Source organism: Diuraphis noxia, unplaced genomic scaffold (genome assembly GCF_037042655.1).
Source record: "Diuraphis noxia isolate RWA-SAM2 unplaced genomic scaffold, SU_Dnox_SAM2 contig0005, whole genome shotgun sequence".
NCBI lineage: Eukaryota > Metazoa > Arthropoda > Insecta > Hemiptera > Aphididae > Diuraphis > Diuraphis noxia.
The window spans coordinates 12,713,830-12,738,437 of NW_028301715.1; the positions used below are offsets into that span (position 1 = coordinate 12,713,830).

Consider the following 24,608-nt stretch of genomic DNA (forward strand, 5'->3'; position numbering starts at 1 on the left):
ATACATGAAATTTTCACCTAATGTTTATATAAGTATATTCTATCCACCATGCAATTTTCAAAAAATTTTGACTTAAGTTGAACTATTCATAGGCATTTCAAATTTTCGATCATTATTAGTTTTTTTTAAATTAATATCGATAAAAATTTATTTGTTAGGCAGAAAAGCTTGAAAATTTAATACAAGGCTCTTAACATATTGTTACAATAGCAGTTGAAAAATAAAAGAAATTCATAGTCACAATTTTTTTTTATAAGCATTCAAAGTTTGAATTTTGACAAATTACGTAAAAATCACGAAAATTCACAAATTATTTTAAGCTAGAAATTCATAAAAAATTTTCTTTTTAAATCTAAGATTTAAAATTTAATACAAGATTCCTTACAAGTTTTTCAATCTTTATCATAAATAAAAATTTCACCGGAAATTCAAATTAAATTTTTATGAGCATTTGAAATTTAAATTTTTACAACATTGGATTTTCACTTTTAGCGATTTCCTTATTTTGGTGTAACTGTAAAACAAATTACCGCAGATACTTGAAATTTTGACTGAATGTTTATATAGGCGTTTTATATATTTGATAAAATTTTCAAAATATTTAGATTTGTTTTGAGCTGTTTACTGACATTTTAATTTTTCAACTTTTTTAGTTTTTTTTTCTATAAATATCGATAAAAATTTATTTGTTCGGTAGAAAAGTTTGAAAATTTAATACAAGGCTTCTAACACATTGTAACAATAGCAGTTAAAAAATATTAAAAATTCGTAGGCACGATTTTTTTTTATAAGCATTTAAAGTTCAAATTTTGACTAAATACGTAAAAATTACGGCAATGTTCAAATTATCTTAGATAGAAATTCATAAAAGTTTTTCTTTTTAATTCTAAGATTTGAAAATTTAATACAAGGCTCCTAACATATTTTTACAATAGAAGTTGAAAAATAAAAGAAATACATAGTCACAATTTTTTTTATAAGCATTCAAAGTTTGAATTTTTACAACATATTATGTAAAAATCACGAAAATTCGTAAATTATTTTATGCTAGAAATTCATAAAAAATGTTCCTTTTATATCTAAGATTTCAAAATTTAATACAAGGCTCATTATATATTTTTACAATAGAAATTGAAAAATAAAAGAAATGCGTAGTCATAATTTTTTTTTGACAAGCATTCAAAGTTTGAATTTCGACAACATATGTAAAAATCACGAAAATTCGCAAATTATTTCAAACTAGAAATTCATAAAAAATTTTCTTTTTAAATGTAAGATTTGAAAATTTTTTCATAATCTATAATATATCCTAGACAGATAAACCGTCTTCGCTCAGAATCGTTTTTTGTATACAATGATATAATATCATTGGATTCAAATTTAATTCCATCCATTACAGTAACCCACTTGTAACCTACTGTACAGCAGAGCGACATACACGACTTACCCGCTTTTTTTTTTTTTTATTGAGCATATTTTTTTTATTTTTTTTATTTTTTTATGGTATCGAGGACCGGAGAAGGAACTATGTTGCCAATACTTCTCCTTCAGCCCCCATCGTTTATTGAATAATCAATACAAAACCTTATTAACAGTGGTGGGCCAGTCTCCCACTCACTACTATCACATTATACACATCATATTTTTATATTGTATTATTGAGCATATTCACATTGACAACAAAGGCCATTAGTTACACTTGTTTACAATAATGATATAATATAATATGTAGGTACTGATACAATGGTAAGTTATTTAATTAGGATAAAACATTTTTTTTTTTATATAAGATTGAACAATTTTGTTTTTCTTAAAAAATGAATTATGTCTAGGTTTTTTTCATGAATAGGTTATTTTATATTTTACGTAGGTACCTAATTCAATAATTTATTACAATTGCATTTATTATTCATTTTCTAAAAAAAACACAATATAATATCAATAATTCATAAATGATAAATTGGAATAATATTTTTAAATTATCGAAGTAAAATAAATAAACATTAATACAAGTAATTATAATTAATCTTTACGTTATTAAAATAAAAACGAACCGGTAGGTATCCGAGTTCAAGTAGTTAACTTGTTGTGGTTAGTGAACTAGTGAAGAAATAATAAGATCTTAAATAAAATATTTAAAACATAAATTAACAATTAACACATTATAACTAGGTAGGGAAGATAAAAATTAAACATTAATCGGATTATTTTAGATATATAATACCTGTAATGCATAAAAGAAGCATGATCGTAATCAATAATCAAACAAAAATAGGCTAAGAAAAATAATATATTATATTATAATTTAAATTTAAAATTACAAATATTTTTTGGTTATTTTTATATCACATTTAATTATTTAAATGAAATTATTCATAAACGTGAACCTCCTTGGTAAAATAAGTTTTATTGAAATATTATATATCCTTGGATTTATCCTATTAGTGTAACATAATATAATCTGTGGCAATTGTCTTTTCAGAATCAAAAGTGGCAGTCGATTAAAGATTCTAAAATTATAATTTCAATGAGCACTAGAGCAAACATGAACTAAAAATATTCTGTATTCCGTATAATTTTAATTTCATAATTAATAATATTTTCAGACTTCAATTAAGTATCTGATGCGTTCTTACGTCGGTATCGGAGTGAACCTACACGTCTCGGATTTCACCAAAATCCCGAAAAAGAGTTGATGTTTGAGGTAAGTTTATTTTCATATTCTTTTGAGGCTTGAATCTTATGTTAGGCTTTAAATAAATATTTAACGTCACAAAAATTTATTCCCAAGTTCCAAGTATCGTTGACGCATATTTTATTTCTAAGCGCGAAATCAAGAAATACACGAGATCGAATAATATAAACGCGCTGCGTCGTTTTTCAGGTTGCCAGACGTATAATAATTATAATTTTATAATTATAACCTAGGTATTTGTTTCTAATCGACATTTTTCAATTTTTGTTTAGTTAGTTAATTGTAATATTCGCTTTAACGGATAACTCCAGTCTCCAAAACTCATAGGGAGCAATTTTAATTCGTAAATGGTAATTTGTTTAAAATCCAACGTTAGAAATCAGGAATTTAGAATAAAATATATTTTATTTCGATAAATTATGTATATTATAGATATTTATAGTTATTTATAACCTTTATTCTTTATCTTATATCTAATATCATAGGTACTTAATAAATTATTACATTGCAGGTACACCTATAAAGCCCTATGACCTAAAGGCTAAAAGAATTGATCACTCAGTAGTGAACTAAGCGGTTATGAAAAATGTATTATAACTTAGTTATCTTACATATAATAAATATGTGTTGAAATAGTGTATCTACCTAATACATACACACAGGAGTTATTATTTTCTTCAAACTTGTACAGTTATTATTTTTTATGAAGTTGCGTAAGGTTAGGTAGGTAAATAAGTAATAACCAAACTCTAATTTATTGCAATCGAATTTTTATTCATTTTCCAAAACTCAATCTTTCAAAAATTATTATAGAATAATAATTATAATATTCATGAATTCTTGAAATAAAATAAATAAACAAACTATAATACACAATAATAATTAAAGTTTGTATAAAAAATTATTAAAATAAAAATGAATCGGTACTAGAGTTTTAGTAGCCATACAGTAGGTATAATGTTTTTATAGCCATATAAAATTAATAAGTTCTTGAATAAAAAATTAACAAAACACATATAATAACATTAAACGGATTGTTTAGCTATATATATTAACGATTCTGAACGGAGATGATTTGTCAGTCTAGGATATATTATATTTAAATATTGTCATATATTCTATACTTTATATTATCATAGATATACCTACATATACCTGATTTGAGGATAAATCGTTATCGTTACGCTATTTCGTAAAAATTTAAAATTCAAACGCACTTAAAATGTTTACTTTTGACCTCTATAATGCACCAAGGATATTCACTTTTACATCGGAAACCACCCTCAAAGTTAGAAATTGAAGCATTATTTTGAATAGTTATGCTGTACACAGACACAAAAAAAAACACACACACACATCATTGTAAAATCAATATACATTCATCACATCGTTCAGAATCTAAAATGAATAGGTCAGAATATTGTTGAATATTTTATTGAAATTTCAGAGATGGTATTCGTCAGTGAAGATTTGCCAACTAAATATCATATTCGTTGTGAAGCCTGTGTGAAATGTATTAACAATGTTTCGAAGATGAAGTTCTATAGTAGATTCAGATATTGGGTAAGTGATTTTCTATTTTTCAGTAGGTTTATTTTTATTTTATTAATTTATTAATTGATCAGGGGATAGATTACTTGCAATTTTTAAATTATTCATTTCTAACCACTGGTATAACACTATTCAAGTTATCAATAAAATCGTGATAAAAATTAGGAAATTGATCAGGTATAATAATTAAAATTTTTTTTTTAATAGTTTCCTCAATGATATTTAAATATTTTTCCAATTATCAGGTACGATGACCTGTAGGTACTATAGGGACTGGGAGTGTGAGAGTGGGGGCATAGAAGGATAAAGAGATGGGGGGGGGAGAGAGAGAGAGAGTGAGAGAGAGAGAGAGAGAGAGAGAGAGAGAGTGAGAGAGAGAGAGAGAGAGAGAGAGAGAGAGTGAGATAGTGTGAGGTAAGGTTAGATTAGGTTAGGTAGGGCAGGGTAGGTACTATAGTGACTTGTAAAGAGAGGGCGAGAGAAGGATAGTGTGAGAGGAAGTGAGCGAGGTAGATAGGATGAAGGATAAGGAGATAAAGTGAATGAGAGGGTGCAAGTGTGAGAAAAACGGGTAGAGGGGGAATGTAAGACGAATGAGTGTGAGACAGATTGGTGAGGGGGATGATGTGAAAGTGATAGGGTGAGAGAGAGGTAGTGTCAAAGGGAGATGATAAGGTTAGGTGGGGGAACAGAACAAAAAGCGAGAGAGAATTGTGAGAGGTTGTGAGAGACATTGAGATAGGTGAAGGGGAGGGCGTGATAGGGATAGGAAGAAAGAGGGGTAATGGCAGAGAGAGAGGATTAGGTTAGGTGGGGGGAAGGGGGATAGTTAGGTAGAATAGTTATGTTAACAATTCTGAATATGTAGGAAAGGATCTTAAATTGCAAAGGTCACTCGACCCTTTGAGTGATACTACCAGGTTAGGTAAGGTTTACAACCTTCGACTTATGGGATAGAATAAAAAGAGAAGGTTGGTTAGGCCGATTAAGAGGATGCCAGTGGAATTTTTTTTCTCCGACTCATGTGCAATATATCAAATTTTTTGTTCACAATAATCTTAATAATTTCTAAAATTAGAGAAAAATGAATGGTTAGATTTTTATCTAGGGCATATCATAGGCTTATTATACTTTAATTATTAAGTGAGTTATGAGTATTTTAAAGTATTCATAGCTCGCTTAAAATATAGCCATAAGATGCTCTAGATATTAATAATAAGTATCTTAAAATTTTAAAAGAGGCCATTTCACTCTAATTTTAGAAATTATTATGATTATAGTGAACATAATATTTGCTATGTTGTGCGTGGGTCAGAGAGAAAATAAAGAAATGCACTGACATCCTCTTAAGTGTTATCAAGTCAAAAAAGCTCTTGATTGTTGATTGTTTACATTATTATAAGACTTGTAAAAAGTATGACTTATACATATTTTGTTAAAATCAATCAAATTAATATCATCTTTAAAAAAACAAATTTCATTTTTATACATGAATTTGCTATTTCGTTTAACATATTATAGTTAATAGTCTAATTATGAAAAGTTATAAGGCACATGATTGGAAGTAAAAGTTATAATTAATAAAAAACTGTAGAGCTAGGACTTTTATGTACTTATTAATTATTCATTAAATATACCCAGTTTAATATGCCTTAAAAAAAATTACATTCTTTTATTATACTATAAAAATCACTTAATTAAATATTTTATGCATTTATCATATGTTTATATATATATATATATCGTGTGTCCCACAAAACAGGGTAGGTACACTTTATCACTCATTACCCTTTAATTATACCCTGTAATCAATCATAAATTTCTATATGACTTAAAATTCTTTTAACTCAAATATTTTAGAGGTATCCATACAACTTGGTTTTGTTGTTTTTGTGATTGGAGTAGACTTCCACTTTTTGTTTCCCATGAGTATTTTTTTTTTTGAAATTTTTTTTATTTAATTCGTGCCCTTTTTTTACTATTTGTGGAATTTCATTCCTTATTTCAATTAGTTCCTTTAATAATTTTTATATGTTGTAAGGCTTGCTTAATTTGTATTTTTATAATATGATTATATTATATTATTATGTATGATTATATTATAATATGATTTTATTCTTCTAACATGAATGATGTTTTCAGTTAGTTTATTACCAAAGATTAATTTTACTTTATAATTTAATTCTGATATTTATTTATTATTTTTAAATTATTTTAAATTGGCCTCTGTATTTTTGTGCTAATTTAGGCGTTTTGCCTATTTGTGAAAATTAAAGCTTACTATTCCGTGACTTTTGTCTAAATAATTTTTTTGATTAATTTGTGCCCTTTTTTACTATTTGTGGAATTTCATTTCTTATTTCGTTTAGTTCCTTTAATAATTTTTATATGTTATAAGGCATGCTTTTTCTGGTATTACTATAATATCTATTGGAAAATAAGGTTCAAAATCATGCATTAGGAAAAAAAAAATGCTATATTTGGTATAATATGGTGTGCATTGTTGATGATATAATATGTTATTTATTATGACATATTGTCGTGATTTCCTTAATATGTTTTTATTTATATTTTCTTTGAGTTCATTAATAGCTTTTGTTGTAAATGCTAAATTGATCTTTGGAATTTGATGGATTTATGTCGTACATTCGTACCTAATTAAATGATTTGTCAATTCCAATGTTTTTATAGTTTATATTTATGTTATTGTTTTATAGCCCGCCTGATACTCTGTTTTCTTTACCATTTTTGTGTGATATATCAAAGGTGAAATCTTATAGTTCCCTATTATTTTTGAAAAAGAAACATTTGTTTGATATTATTGAAAAATTCATTTTGCCCATGATTATGAACAATTATGTTAAGTAAACTTTGTTGTTTGTTTCAGTTATTTGATCATTGTTGTTATCTCTGGACCTTTATTTTTTTATCATTATTTTTTTTCTTTTGTATTTAAATCAGAATCATTTGTTAAAAGTCGGCTATGAATTATATTCCCGATAATCTGCTATGGATTATGTTTTTTTTTATTATTAGTCATCGTTTGGACTATAATTTTAATTTTACTTAAATCTAAACATCTCTGTGTTTAATTATTTTATAAAAAATTTACTAATCATCTTTGGATTATATTTTATTTATTATTAGTCATCATTTGGACTATAATATAGTTATAATATATTTTTATTTTATTTGAATCTAAACATCTCTATGTTTAATTCTTTTATTAAAATTGTATTAATCTTCTTTGGATTATATTTTATTTATTATTAGTCATCATTTGGACTATAATATAGTTATAATATATTTTTATTTTATTAGAATCTAAACATCTCTATGTTTAATTCTTTTATTAAAATTGTATTAATCTTCTTTAGATTATATTTTATTTATTTTTAGTTATTGGATTATAATTTTAAATTGATTTGAATCCTAACAACTCAGTGTTTAAATCTTTTGTAAAAAATGTGTTAAACATTTCTGGATTTTATTTTATTTAATATTAGTTATCGTTGGACTACAATTTTAATTTTATTTGAATCTAAACATCTCTGTGTTTAATTCTTTTATAAAAAATGTTTAAATTCTTCTTTGGAATATATTTTATTTATTTTATATGTCATAGTATGGACTATATATTTTAATTTTCTTTGAATCTTAACAACTGTGTGTAGTGTGTTTAATTATTTTATAAAAAATGTATTAATCTTCTTTGGATTATATTTTATTTATTATAAGTCATTATTTGGACTATATATTTTTATTTTATTTGAATTTAAACATCTCTGTGTTTAATTCTTTTATAAAAAATATGTTAATATTTGGATTATATTTTATTTATTATAAGTCATCATTTGGACTATATTATACCTAGTTATAATATATTTTTATTTTATTTGAATCTAAACATCTCTGTGTTTAATTAATTTATAAAAAATATTTTATTTTTTTTTGAATTATATTTTATTTATTATTAGTCATCATTTGGACTATAATATAGTTATAATATATTTTTATTTTATTTGAATCTAAACATCTCTGTGTTTAATTCTTTAATAAAAAATATGTTAATATTTGGATTATATTTTATTTATTATTAGTCATCATTTGGACTATATTATAGTTATAATATATTTTTATTTTATTTGAATCTAAACATCTCTGTGTTTAATTCATTTATAAAAAATATTTTAATTTTCTTTGGATTATGTTTTATTTATTATTAGGCGTCGTTTGGACTATAATTTTAATTTTATTTGAATCTTAACAACTCAGTGTTTAAATCTTTTATATAAAGTGTGTTAAAGATTTCTGGATTTTATTTTCTTCATTATTAATCATCGTTTGGACTATAATTTTAATTTTCTTTGAATCGTAATCACTTTGTATTTAATTCTTTTATAATAAATTTTCTAATCTTCTTTGGATTATATTTCATTTATTATTAGTCATCGTTTGTACTATAACATTAATTTTATTTAATTCTAAACATCTCTGTGTTTAATTCTTTAATATACAATGTATTAATCTTCTTTAGATTATATTTTATTTATTTTTAGTTATTGGATTATAATTTTAAATTGATTTGAATCCTAACAACTCAGTGTTTAAATCTTTTGTAAAAAATGTGTTAAACATTTCTGGATTTTATTTTATTTAATATTAGTTATCGTTGGACTACAATTTTAATTTTATTTGAATCTAAACATCTCTGTGTTTAATTCTTTTATAAAAAATGTTTAAATTCTTCTTTGGAATATATTTTATTTATTTTATATGTCATAGTATGGACTATATATTTTAATTTTCTTTGAATCTTAACAACTGTGTGTAGTGTGTTTAATTATTTTATAAAAAATGTATTAATCTTCTTTGGATTATATTTTATTTATTATAAGTCATTATTTGGACTATATATTTTTATTTTATTTGAATCTAAACGTCTCTGTGCTTAATTCTTTTATATACAATGTATTAATCTTCTTTAGATTATATTTTATTTATTATTAGTCATTGGATTATAATTTTAAATTGATTTGAATGCTAACAACTCAGTGTTTAAATCTCTTGTAAAAAATGTGTTAAACATTTCTGGATTATATTTTATTTATTATTATTCCACGTTTAGACTATAATTTTAAATTTATTTGAATCTTAACAACTCTGTGTTTAAAATATTCTTTTTAAAAATAATCTGATCAGGGTTATTTTAGTGAAATGTATATGTTCATTTAAATCTTTTATGAATAACAGTCACATTTTTTTGGACGCCACTTTGTGATGAATTAAATCCTTTCATTTTAATAATATGTTAATTTGTAAGCTATAGTTTGATATTTTGATTGATAATAATCGAAAGGTTTTTGAATGTCGGTTTTCTTTATCCTACATTTTATTATTAATTAAAGCATATATTTTTTATGATTGAATAGGAACGTGAGTATAGATATATAAAATTCAGTTAATTTATGTTAAACCTGAGTCTGTGTTTCTTTATTAATTTGTCATTAATGATAATTTTGTTTTTGAAGTTGTATGAATATTGTATATTATATATGTTAATATAATTTCTTGCCTGTTCATAAGTGACTAAATTGGTTAAATATTTTTATTTAAATCTGATAAAAATTATAGTTATAATTGTTAAGTATAATAATGTTGATTACAAATTATGTTTTTTGATTACCTAAATAGTTTTTTTGTTAATAAAAGTATAGTTGATTAAATCATTTTTTGTAGATGATTTAAATGGTGATTATTTATATTTTATTTATACTTCTTAGTTTTTTGATTTGATCTCCAGTAAATTTGGGTTTTTTTATAGTGTATAATGGCATTATTTATTTTGTAAATTATTGAAAATTAAATTTTTTTGTTTTGTAACCCGACATACTAGATTGGTATGATCAGATGAGCCCTTCTTTGTATGAGAATTTCATGATATCCATAAATGATATTTAAAATAGGGATTTGCATTTAAAAAGATAGAAGAAATAGATGAGTTAAAAGAATTTTAAGTGATATAGGAATTTATGATTGATTTGTCTAGTTTGAAGTCCAACAAACAGAATTGAAAGATATTTACAGGTTAATGAGCAATAAAGTGTACCCTGTTATTTGAGACACATGATATATTGTATAAATTTAAAAAAAAAATTAAAAAGCTAGTAAAAATTTCATTTTTCTTTCATTTAATATAATTTTATTTTGATCCATAAAAATATTACCTAAGTGCTTGAATTTCGATAAACTATCAAAAGATGCACTAAAAACATTCAGAATTTTATCACATAAGTTTTTAAATATGCTTTGTACTATTACTAACCTAGAAATAAGCATACAATAAAGCTTACAAAAAAGTAAAAAATATATAAAATGCATAAAAAGTCTTTGCTCTAGAAAACATAAAATGTATTAAAATAAAAATTTGTAATAGTAATTTGTCCAGATAAAAGAAAAACAACTTTTGAAGGTGATTAAAAAAATTTAACTTATATTACTAGTTTTTTAAAATTAATCCAAATCTCTAATACTGGAAAGAAGAAATAAGATCTGGTGATAGTTCATTTTTCTGAGATCATTATTAAATTATTATTTTAGTTGAGTGTTGGAATCTATACTAGTGTTAATCGTACCTATACTTTTTCGACTAGTCTAATGGAATTTTTGAATTTAAGATTTTAGAAATAAAAAAAAAAATTTTGTTGTTCACGAATGTATTTATTACCTAGGTATTCAATATTTTAAGTGACATACGTGTTGTTGTTATTATTAGCTATAAAAATAAAAAAACATTCTTGAAATTGATGAAAAATAGAAGAACAAGTACTAATTATCTAATATAATAGATATGGTTTCTATATTATGTTAAAAAAGTAAATTTTGGACCTAAAGGTCAACACATCGACTGTCGTTGCTAGCTCCCGGATGGGCAACCACCTGGGTTCTTAGTGACGAATCCTCGTCATATTTACATGTGTTTAAAACCAAACAGTAAAATCAGGTTATGCAGTTGATATTTTGAAAACAAAAAAATTGCCTCTGGCCTGGTATGTGCAATGCACACTAGTCATATACTGTATTTTGGGGTATGGTGTGGCGCGGTGGTTTGCCGTGGTCAAACATCGCCTGGCGTCACTAGCTCCTGGATGGGTGACCACCTGGGTTCTTAGTGACGAATCCTTACCCCACAAACTCACGTGTTTCTAAACAAACACACGCAATATGGATATATAATTGCCGAAGGATTTGTTTAAAAAAAAGACGTATATTATGTAATAATAAAAATAATAAGAAACCAATTGTACATTGTTTAAGTCTATATGAGATATTATACTTCATACTATAACTTTTTAATAATAATAATTAACAATAAGTATGTAATTTGAGATATTTTAGATTATTAAATTTTCTTCTGGACAATTGGTCTTTGTCACAAAAAATGTACAGACACAGTGATGTAAAGATTACCAATCACACAGCAAAATGTTATGTTGAAATAATAAATAATAATAATTTATTGCAGAACAGATTGTGTACACTTTTTTTAGATCGTTTTATTTAAAAAATATTCAAAATCGTAATAATTCAATTTCTGGTGTCTAGGGTCGTTTTTATTAGGTACCATATAAAAATAAAAATAAAATTACCATTATGGTATCACCTGACGTTTTTGGGCCCAGAAAAGCATGATAACTATAATTTTAGTGTGTTGGAAGGGGAAATATTTTAGATATTACACCATTATTGTAATAATATGACAAATGTTGTTTTGCTTTATAGAGGATGTCGCACTTTCATTCTCTTCAACAGGACTTTTGTAAGTCGGAGACAATAAAAACACATAAATCTTTAATAATTATTAGTTATTACTTGTACTATTTACATCCAATCATACTTGCGAGTTTCGATGACAATTTTTGATTAGGACTTCATACAATGTTCTATGGATGTGTTAACAATAGTTCCCCTCACGTATACTCATTAATGCACTCATCGCGGCCAGACACTCGTGGTCATATAAATATGTGCTTAAAGAAATGTACACCAAAAAAATGGGCATGGCTCTTTCCATAATATATTATCTAAGAAGCAGTTGCACCGAAGTCCTAAAAATCTAGTAGGGAGAAATATATTTCAAGAGGCACAACATCTTAATAATAAGAGCTATTTCTAAGAGGTTAACAATCAAGAGAACAACTTGATAAGTAAACACTTATATTGGAAATCAACTAAGGATCTTTTTATTCAAAGTGTCCCAGTTAACCATCCGTTTGTCACGCGTTACCCAAATAGCATTTATTTTTCTACGATCATTTAGATTGATACTTATTAAACCCAGTGTCGTAGTCAGCCTTCCGAGGGGTATTGGGTGTATAGTACTGTATACACTTTTTCCCTCCCGAAATCCTAACCCTGGCTACGGCACTGCCTTCCCCGCGGACATGCAGATGGTTAATTAAGTCATTAGGAGGTTTGTTTAGGTTAGGTACCTACAGAGAATGGTAAGTTGAGCTCGAGTGATGATAGATGACTATCATCACTGGTCGTGACCTTTGCATAGATCTTTTCTTACTAACTAACAAGGTATTCGAAATTGTCAACATAACAATGAAAAATATTTAAAAATTAATGAGGAAAATATTAATACTACATTCATATTAAAATATAATATTTAACTTATCTATTTATTAATAATATATATTTTTTTTTTAGCTTTTATAATTAATACTTAATACTTAAAATATTATGTATATCTGATTAATATTGTCATAATTTGGATCACGGTTTTAAAGCCATACGAGTATTAGTGTTATACCAGTATTTGATATGACCTAGTGACAATCACAGTAAATAATGCGTCCTCTGATCATAATTTGTTTTTTCTTCAGAATACAGAGCTGTATTCATTGTGTATTTTAAGACCATAATTTTTTCCACATTTCTATTTTGATTCTTAAAAATAATTTGCCTGCGGGCGCCAATACCCCCTTTCCAATTTTTTTTTCAAAATGTAGCTCTAGTTTATTTTTGTGTACACAATTTTTAAACTTTAGCAGCAAATTGCCACTAAAAAACTTAATTAAATCATGATTTAATTATCCTTCTCTTATTTTTCTTCAGAATACAGAGTGTAGTTTTTATTGTGTATTCCAAGACCATAATTTTTTCCAAATTTCTATTTTGATTCTTAAAAATAATTTGCCTGCGGGCGCAAAATACCCCCTTTCCATTTTTTTTTTTCAAAATATAGCTCTAGTTTATTTTTGTGTACACAATTTTTAAACTTTAGTAGCCAATTGCCACTAAAACTTTAATTAAATCATGATTTAATTATCCTTCTCTTATTTTTCTTCAGAATACAGAGTGCAGTTTTTATTGTGTATTCCAAGACCATAATTTTTTCCAAATTTTTATTTTGATTCTTAAAAATAATTTGCCTGCGGGCGCCAATACCCCCTTTCCATTTTTTTTTTTCAAAATATAGCTCTAGTTTATTTTTGTGTACAGAATTATTAAACTTTATTAGTCACTTGCCACTAAAAAACATAATTTTATCATGATTTAATTATCCGTCATATTTTATTTCATTAATTTTTCTTGGGAATACATAGTGTAGTCTTCATTGTGTATTCTAAGATCATAATTTTTTCCAAATTTCTATTTTGATTCTTAAAAATAATTAGCCTGCGGGCGCCAATACCCCCTTTCCAATTTTTCTTTTCAAAATGTAGCTCTAGTTTATTTTTGTGTACACAATTTTTAAACTTTAGTAGCCAATTGCCACTAAAACTTTAATTAAATCATGATTTAATTATCCTTCTCTTATTTTTCTTCAGAATACAGAGTGTAGTTTTTATTGTGTATTCCAAGACCATAATTTTTTCCAAATTTCTATTTTGATTCTTAAAAATAATTTGCCTGCGGGCGCCAATACCCCCTTTCCATTTTTTTTTTCAAAATATAGCTCTAGTTTATTTTTGTGTACACAATTTTTAAACTTTAGTAGCCAATTGCCACTAAAAAACTTAATTAAATCATGATTTAATTATCCTTCTCTTATTTTTCTTCAGAATACAGAGTGCAGTTTTATTGTGTATTCCAAGACCATAATTTTTTCCAAATTTCTATTTTGATTCTTAAAAATAATTTGCCTGCGGGCGCCAATACCCCCTTTCCATTTTTTTTTTTCAAAATATAGCTCTAGTTTATTTTTGTGTACAGAATTATTAAACTTTATTAGTCACTTGCCACTAAAAAACATAATTTTATCATGATTTAATTATCCGTCATATTTTATTTCATTAATTTTTCTTGGGAATACATAGTGTAGTCTTCATTGTGTATTCTAAGATCATAATTTTTTCCAAATTTCTATTTTGATTCTTAAAAATAATTAGCCTGCGGGCGCCAATACCCCCTTTCCAATTTTTCTTTTCAAAATGTAGCTCTAGTTTATTTTTGTGTACACAATTTTTAAACTTTAGTAGCCAATTGCCACTAAAACTTTAATTAAATCATGATTTAATTATCCTTCTCTTATTTTTCTTCAGAATACAGAGTGTAGTTTTTATTGTGTATTCCAAGACCATAATTTTTTCCAAATTTCTATTTTGATTCTTAAAAATAATTTGCCTGCGGGCGCCAATACCCCCTTTCCATTTTTTTTTTCAAAATATAGCTCTAGTTTATTTTTGTGTACACAATTTTTAAACTTTAGTAGCCAATTGCCACTAAAAAACTTAATTAAATCATGATTTAATTATCCTTCTCTTATTTTTCTTCAGAATACAGAGTGCAGTTTTATTGTGTATTCCAAGACCATAATTTTTTCCAAATTTCTATTTTGATTCTTAAAAATAATTTGCCTGCGGGCGCCAATACCCCCTTTCCATTTTTTTTTTCAAAATATAGCTCTAGTTTATTTTTGTGTACAGAATTATTAAACTTTATTAGCCACTTGCCACTAAAAAGCATAATTTTATCATGGTTTAATTATCCGTCATATTTTATTTCATTAATTTTTCTTGGGAATACATAGTGTAGTCTTCATTGTGTATTCTAAGATCATAATTTTTTCCAAATTTCTATTTTGATTCTTAAAAATAATTAGCCTGCGGGCGCCAATACCCCCTTTCCAATTTTTCTTTTCAAAATGTAGCTCTAGTTTATTTTTGTGTACACAATTTTTAAACTTTAGTAGCCAATTGCCACTAAAACTTTAATTAAATCATGATTTAATTATCCTTCTCTTATTTTTCTTCAGAATACAGAGTGTAGTTTTTATTGTGTATTCCAAGACCATAATTTTTTCCAAATTTCTATTTTGATTCTTAAAAATAATTTGCCTGCGGGCGCCAATACCCCCTTTCCATTTTTTTTTTCAAAATATAGCTCTAGTTTATTTTTGTGTACACAATTTTTAAACTTTAGTAGCCAATTGCCACTAAAAAACTTAATTAAATCATGATTTAATTATCCTTCTCTTATTTTTCTTCAGAATACAGAGTGCAGTTTTATTGTGTATTCCAAGACCATAATTTTTTCCAAATTTCTATTTTGATTCTTAAAAATAATTTGCCTGCGGGCGCCAATACCCCCTTTCCATTTTTTTTTTTCAAAATATAGCTCTAGTTTATTTTTGTGTACAGAATTATTAAACTTTATTAGTCACTTGCCACTAAAAAACATAATTTTATCATGATTTAATTATCCGTCATATTTTATTTCATTAATTTTTCTTGGGAATACATAGTGTAGTCTTCATTGTGTATTCTAAGATCATAATTTTTTCCAAATTTCTATTTTGATTCTTAAAAATAATTAGCCTGCGGGCGCCAATACCCCCTTTCCAATTTTTCTTTTCAAAATGTAGCTCTAGTTTATTTTTGTGTACACAATTTTTAAACTTTAGTAGCCAATTGCCACTAAAACTTTAATTAAATCATGATTTAATTATCCTTCTCTTATTTTTCTTCAGAATACAGAGTGTAGTTTTTATTGTGTATTCCAAGACCATAATTTTTTCCAAATTTCTATTTTGATTCTTAAAAATAATTTGCCTGCGGGCGCCAATACCCCCTTTCCATTTTTTTTTTCAAAATATAGCTCTAGTTTATTTTTGTGTACACAATTTTTAAACTTTAGTAGCCAATTGCCACTAAAAAACTTAATTAAATCATGATTTAATTATCCTTCTCTTATTTTTCTTCAGAATACAGAGTGCAGTTTTATTGTGTATTCCAAGACCATAATTTTTTCCAAATTTCTATTTTGATTCTTAAAAATAATTTGCCTGCGGGCGCCAATACCCCCTTTCCATTTTTTTTTTCAAAATATAGCTCTAGTTTATTTTTGTGTACAGAATTATTAAACTTTATTAGCCACTTGCCACTAAAAAGCATAATTTTATCATGGTTTAATTATCCGTCATATTTTATTTCATTAATTTTTCTTGGGAATACATAGTGTAGTCTTCATTGTGTATTCTAAGATCATAATTTTTTCCAAATTTCTATTTTGATTCTTAAAAATAATTAGCCTGCGGGCGCCAATACCCCCTTTCCAATTTTTCTTTTCAAAATGTAGCTCTAGTTTATTTTTGTGTACACAATTTTTAAACTTTAGTAGCCAATTGCCACTAAAACTTTAATTAAATCATGATTTAATTATCCTTCTCTTATTTTTCTTCAGAATACAGAGTGTAGTTTTTATTGTGTATTCCAAGACCATAATTTTTTCCAAATTTCTATTTTGATTCTTAAAAATAATTTGCCTGCGGGCGCCAATACCCCCTTTCCATTTTTTTTTTCAAAATATAGCTCTAGTTTATTTTTGTGTACACAATTTTTAAACTTTAGTAGCCAATTGCCACTAAAAAACTTAATTAAATCATGATTTAATTATCCTTCTCTTATTTTTCTTCAGAATACAGAGTGCAGTTTTATTGTGTATTCCAAGACCATAATTTTTTCCAAATTTCTATTTTGATTCTTAAAAATAATTTGCCTGCGGGCGCCAATACCCCCTTTCCATTTTTTTTTTTCAAAATATAGCTCTAGTTTATTTTTGTGTACAGAATTATTAAACTTTATTAGTCACTTGCCACTAAAAAACATAATTTTATCATGATTTAATTATCCGTCATATTTTATTTCATTAATTTTTCTTGGGAATACATAGTGTAGTCTTCATTGTGTATTCTAAGATCATAATTTTTTCCAAATTTCTATTTTGATTCTTAAAAATAATTAGCCTGCGGGCGCCAATACCCCCTTTCCAATTTTTCTTTTCAAAATGTAGCTCTAGTTTATTTTTGTGTACACAATTTTTAAACTTTAGTAGCCAATTGCCACTAAAACTTTAATTAAATCATGATTTAATTATCCTTCTCTTATTTTTCTTCAGAATACAGAGTGTAGTTTTTATTGTGTATTCCAAGACCATAATTTTTTCCAAATTTCTATTTTGATTCTTAAAAATAATTTGCCTGCGGGCGCCAATACCCCCTTTCCATTTTTTTTTTCAAAATATAGCTCTAGTTTATTTTTGTGTACACAATTTTTAAACTTTAGTAGCCAATTGCCACTAAAAAACTTAATTAAATCATGATTTAATTATCCTTCTCTTATTTTTCTTCAGAATACAGAGTGCAGTTTTATTGTGTATTCCAAGACCATAATTTTTTCCAAATTTCTATTTTGATTCTTAAAAATAATTTGCCTGCAGGCGCCAATACCCCCTTTCCATTTTTTTTTTCAAAATATAGCTCTAGTTTATTTTTGTGTACAGAATTATTAAACTTTATTAGCCACTTGCCACTAAAAAGCATAATTTTATCATGGTTTAATTATCCGTCATATTTTATTTCATTAATTTTTCTTGGGAATACATAGTGTAGTCTTCATTGTGTATTTAAAGACCATATTTTTTCAAATTTCTTTTTGATGCTTAAAAATCATTTGCCTGCGGGCGCCAATACCCCCTTTCCATTTTTCTTTTCAAAATGTAACTCTAGTTTATTATTGTGGACACAATTTCTATATTTTATTAGCCAACTACCACTAAAAAAAAAATTTTATCATGAGTTAATTATCCTTCATTTATTTTTCTTCAGAATACAGAGCTGTATTCATTGTGTATTTTAAGACCATAATATGTTTTTCCAAATTTCTATTTTGATTCTTAAAAATAATTAGCCTGCGGGCGCCAATACCTCCTTTCCAATTTTTTTTTCAAAATGTAGCTCTAGTTTATTTTTGTGTACACAATTTTTAAACTTTAGCAGCAAATTGCCACTAAAAAACTTAATTCAATCATGATTTAATTATCCTTCTCTTATTTTTCTTCAGAATACAGAGTGTAGTTTTTATTGTGTATTCCAAGACCATAATTTTTTCCAAATTTCTATTTTGATTCTTAAAAATAATTTGCCTGCGGGCGCAAAATACCCCCTTTCCATTTTTTTTTTTCAAAATATAGCTCTAGTTTATTTTTGTGTACACAATTTTTAAACTTTAGTAGCCAATTGCCACTAAAACTTTAATTAAATCATGATTTAATTATCCTTCTCTTATTTTTCTTCAGAATACAGAGTGCAGTTTTTATTGTGTATTCCAAGACCATAATTTTTTCCAAATTTTTATTTTGATTCTTAAAAATAATTTGCCTGCGGGCGCCAATACCCCCTTTCCATTTTTTTTTTTCAAAATATAGCTCTAGTTTATTTTTGTGTACAGAATTATTAAACTTTATTAGTCACTTGCCACTAAAAAACATAATTTTATCATGATTTAATTATCCGTCATATTTTATTTCATTAATTTTTCTTGGGAATACATAGTGTAGTCTTCATTGTGTATTCTAAGATCATAATTTTTTCCAAATTTCTATTTTGATTCTTAAAAATAATTAGCCTGCGGGCGCCAATACCCCCTTTCCAATTTTTCTTTTCAAAATGTAGCTCTAGTTTATTTTTGTGTACACAATTTTTAAACTTTAGTAGCCAATTGCCACTAAAACTTTAATTAAATCATGAGTTAATTATCCTTCATTTATTTTTCTTGAGAATACATAGTGCAGTCTTCATTGTGTATTCAAAGACCATAATTTTTTCCAAATTTCTATTTTGATTCTTAAAAATAATTAGCCTGCGGGCGCCAATACCCCCTTTCCAATTTTTTTTTCAAAATGTAGCTCTAGTTTATTTTTGTGTACACAATTTTTAAACTTTAGTAGCCAATTGCCACTAAAACTTTAATTAAATCATGATTTAATTATCCTTCTCTTATTTTTCTTCAGAATACAGAGTGTAGTTTTTATTGTGTATTCCAAGACCATAATTTTTTCCAAATTTCTATTTTGATTATTAAAAATAATTTGCCTGCGGGCGCCAATACCCCCTTTCCATTTTTTTTTTCAAAATATAGCTCTAGTTTATTTTTGTGTACACAATTTTTAAACTTTAGTAGCCAATTGCAACTAAAAAACTTAATTAAATCATGATTTAATTATCCTTCTCTTATTTTTCTTCAGAATACAGAGTGCAGTTTTATTGTGTATTCCAAGACCATAATTTTTTCCAAATTTCTATTTTGATTCTTAAAAATAATTTGCCTGCGGGCGCCAATACCCCCTTTCCATTTTTTTTTTTCAAAATATAGCTCTAGTTTATTTTTGTGTACAGAATTATTAAACTTTATTAGCCACTTGCCACTAAAAAGCATAATTTTATCATGGTTTAATTATCCGTCATATTTTATTTCATTAATTTTTCTTGGGAATACATAGTGTAGTCTTCATTGTGTATTTAAAGACCATATTTTTTCAAATTTCTTTTTGATGCTTAAAAATCATTTGCCTGCGGGCGCCAATACCCCCTTTCCATTTTTCTTTTCAAAATGTAACTCTAGTTTATTATTGTGGATACAATTTCTATATTTTATTAGCCAACTACCACTAAAAAAAAAATTTTATCATGAGTTAATTATCCTTCATTTATTTTTCTTCAGAATACAGAGCTGTATTCATTGTGTATTTTAAGACCATAATATGTTTTTCCAAATTTCTATTTTGATTCTTAAAAATAATTAGCCTGCGGGCGCCAATACCCCCTTTCCAATTTTTTTTTCAAAATGTAGCTCTAGTTTATTTTTGTGTACACAATTTTTAAACTTTAGCAGCAAATTGCCACTAAAAAACTTAATTAAATCATGATTTAATTATCCTTCTCTTATTTTTCTTCAGAATACAGAGTGTAGTTTTTATTGTGTATTCCAAGACCATAATTTTTTCCAAATTTCTATTTTGATTCTTAAAAATAATTTGCCTGCGGGCGCAAAATACCCCCTTTCCATTTTTTTTTTCAAAATATAGCTCTAGTTTATTTTTGAGTACACAATTTTTAAACTTTAGTAGCCAATTGCCACTAAAACTTTAATTAAATCATGATTTAATTATCCTTCTCTTATTTTTCTTCAGAATACAGAGTGCAGTTTTTATTGTGTATTCCAAGACCATAATTTTTTCCAAATTTTTATTTTGATTCTTAAAAATAATTTGCCTGCGGGCGCCAATACCCCCTTTCCATTTTTTTTTTCAAAATATAGCTCTAGTTTATTTTTGTGTACAGAATTATTAAACTTTATTAGTCACTTGCCACTAAAAAACATAATTTTATCATGATTTAATTATCCGTCATATTTTATTTCATTAATTTTTCTTGGGAATACATAGTGTAGTCTTCATTGTGTATTCTAAGATCATAATTTTTTCCAAATTTCTATTTTGATTCTTAAAAGTAATTTGCCTGCGGGCGCCAATACCCCCTTTCCAATTTTTTTTTTCAAAATATAGCTCTTGTTAATTTTTGTGGACACAATTTTCAAACTTTATAACCACTTGCAACTAAAAAATATAATTTTATCATGAGTTTGTTGTCCTTCATTTATTTTTTCTGGAGAATACTTAGAGCCGTATTCATTGTGTATTTTAAGACCATATGTTTTTCCAAATTCTATTTTGATTCTTAAAAATAATTTGCCTGCGGGCGCAAATACCCCCTTTCCATTTTTATTTTCAAAATATAGCTCTAGTTTATTTTTGTGTACACAAATATTAAACATTATGAGCCACTTGCCACTAAAAAACATAATTTTATCATGAGTTTGTTGTCCTTCATTTATTTTTTCTGGAGAATACATAGAGCCGTATTCATTGTGTATTTAAAGACCATATTTTTTCAAATTTCTTTTTGATCCTTAAAAATCATTTGCCTGCGGGCGCCAATACCCCCTTTCCATTTTTCTTTTCAAAATGTAACTCTAGTTTATTATTGTGGACACAATTTCTATATTTTATTAGCCAACTACCACTAAAAAAAAAAATTTTATCATGAGTTAATTATCCTTCATTTATTTTTCTTGAGAATACATAGTGCAGTCTTCATTGTGTATTCAAAGACCATAATTTTTTCCAAATTTCTATTTTGATTCTTAAAAATAATTAGCCTGCGGGCGCCAATACCCCCTTTCCAATTTTTTTTTCAAAATGTAGCTCTAGTTTATTTTTGTGTACACAATTTTTAAACTTTAGTAGCCAATTGCCACTAAAACTTTAATTAAATCATGATTTAATTATCCTTCTCTTATTTTTCTTCAGAATACAGAGTGTAGTTTTTATTGTGTATTCCAAGACCATAATTTTTTCCAAATTACTATTTTGATTCTTAAAAATAATTTGCCTGCGGGCGCCAATACCCCCTTTCCATTTTTTTTTTCAAAATATAGCTCTAGTTTATTTTTGTGTACAGAATTATTAAACTTTATTAGCCACTTGCCACTAAAAAGCATAATTTTATCATGGTTTAATTATCCGTCATTTATTTTTCTTCAGAATACAGAGCTGTATTCATTGTTTATTTTAAGACCATAATATGTTTTTCCAAATTTCTATTTTGATTCTTAAAAATAATTAGCCTGCGGGCGCCAATACCCCCTTTCCAATTTTTTTTTCAAAATGTAGCTCTAGTTTATTTTTGTGTACACAATTTTTAAACTTTAGCAGCAAATTGCCACTAAAAAACTTAATTAAATCATGATTTAATTATCCTTCTCTTATTTTTCTTCAGAATACAGAGTGTAGTTTTTATTTTGTATTCCAAGACCATAATTTTTTCCAAATTTCTATTTTGATTCTTAAAAATAATTTGCCTGCGGGCGCCAATACCCCCTTTCTAATTTTTTTTTCAAAATGTAGCTCTAGTTTATTTTTGTGTACACAATTTTTAAACTTTAGTAGCCAATTGCCACTAAAACTTTAATTAAATCATGATTTAATTATCCTTCTCTTATTTTTCTTCAGAATACAGAGTGTAGTTTTTATTGTGTATTCCAAGACCATAATTTTTTCCAAATTACTATTTTGATTCTTAAAAATAATTTGCCTGCGGGCGCCAATACCCCCTTTCCATTTTTTTTTTCAAAATATAGCTCTAGTTTATTTTTGTGTACAGAATTATTAAACTTTATTAGTCACTTGCCACTAAAAAACATAATTTTATCATGATTTAATTATCCGTCATATTTTATTTCATTAATTTTTCTTGGGAATACATAGTGTAGTCTTCATTGTGTATTCTAAGATCATAATTTTTTCCAAATTTCTATTTTGATTCTTAAAAATAATTAGCCTGCGGGCGCCAATACCCCCTTTCCAATTTTTCTTTTCAAAATGTAGCTCTAGTTTATTTTTGTGTACACAATTTTTAAACTTTAGTAGCCAATTGCCACTAAAACTTTAATTAAATCATGATTTAATTATCCTTCTCTTATTTTTCTTCAGAATACAGAGTGTAGTTTTTATTGTGTATTCCAAGACCATAATTTTTTCCAAATTTCTATTTTGATTCTTAAAAATAATTTGCCTGCGGGCGCCAATACCCCCTTTCCATTTTTTTTTTCAAAATATAGCTCTAGTTTATTTTTGTGTACACAATTTTTAAACTTTAGTAGCCAATTGCCACTAAAAAACTTAATTAAATCATGATTTAATTATCCTTCTCTTATTTTTCTTCAGAATACAGAGTGCAGTTTTATTGTGTATTCCAAGACCATAATTTTTTCCAAATTTCTATTTTGATTCTTAAAAATAATTTGCCTGCAGGCGCCAATACCCCCTTTCCATTTTTTTTTTCAAAATATAGCTCTAGTTTATTTTTGTGTACAGAATTATTAAACTTTATTAGCCACTTGCCACTAAAAAGCATAATTTTATCATGGTTTAATTATCCGTCATATTTTATTTCATTAATTTTTCTTGGGAATACATAGTGTAGTCTTCATTGTGTATTTAAAGACCATATTTTTTCAAATTTCTTTTTGATGCTTAAAAATCATTTGCCTGCGGGCGCCAATACCCCCTTTCCATTTTTCTTTTCAAAATGTAACTCTAGTTTATTATTGTGGACACAATTTCTATATTTTATTAGCCAACTACCACTAAAAAAAAAATTTTATCATGAGTTAATTATCCTTCATTTATTTTTCTTCAGAATACAGAGCTGTATTCATTGTGTATTTTAAGACCATAATATGTTTTTCCAAATTTCTATTTTGATTCTTAAAAATAATTAGCCTGCGGGCGCCAATACCTCCTTTCCAATTTTTTTTTCAAAATGTAGCTCTAGTTTATTTTTGTGTACACAATTTTTAAACTTTAGCAGCAAATTGCCACTAAAAAACTTAATTCAATCATGATTTAATTATCCTTCTCTTATTTTTCTTCAGAATACAGAGTGTAGTTTTTATTGTGTATTCCAAGACCATAATTTTTTCCAAATTTCTATTTTGATTCTTAAAAATAATTTGCCTGCGGGCGCAAAATACCCCCTTTCCATTTTTTTTTTTCAAAATATAGCTCTAGTTTATTTTTGTGTACACAATTTTTAAACTTTAGTAGCCAATTGCCACTAAAACTTTAATTAAATCATGATTTAATTATCCTTCTCTTATTTTTCTTCAGAATACAGAGTGCAGTTTTTATTGTGTATTCCAAGACCATAATTTTTTCCAAATTTTTATTTTGATTCTTAAAAATAATTTGCCTGCGGGCGCCAATACCCCCTTTCCATTTTTTTTTTTCAAAATATAGCTCTAGTTTATTTTTGTGTACAGAATTATTAAACTTTATTAGTCACTTGCCACTAAAAAACATAATTTTATCATGATTTAATTATCCGTCATATTTTATTTCATTAATTTTTCTTGGGAATACATAGTGTAGTCTTCATTGTGTATTCTAAGATCATAATTTTTTCCAAATTTCTATTTTGATTCTTAAAAATAATTAGCCTGCGGGCGCCAAT

The 24,608-nt window shown here is 26.2% G+C and overlaps 2 long non-coding RNA genes across 2 annotated transcripts in view; one reads left to right on the forward strand and one right to left on the reverse strand.

Moving 5' to 3' along the window:
- The window catches only part of LOC149054915 (uncharacterized), a 78,342-nt gene that overhangs the window by 1,277 nt on the left and 52,457 nt on the right, over window positions 1-24,608 (reverse strand). The window lies entirely within an intron of this gene.
- On the forward strand, window positions 1,607-7,254 carry LOC149054916 (uncharacterized). The gene is made up of 4 exons (XR_016192224.1): window positions 1,607-1,746; window positions 2,607-2,704; window positions 4,143-4,258; window positions 7,134-7,254. It is a non-coding gene; the product is annotated as an uncharacterized LOC149054916 (long non-coding RNA).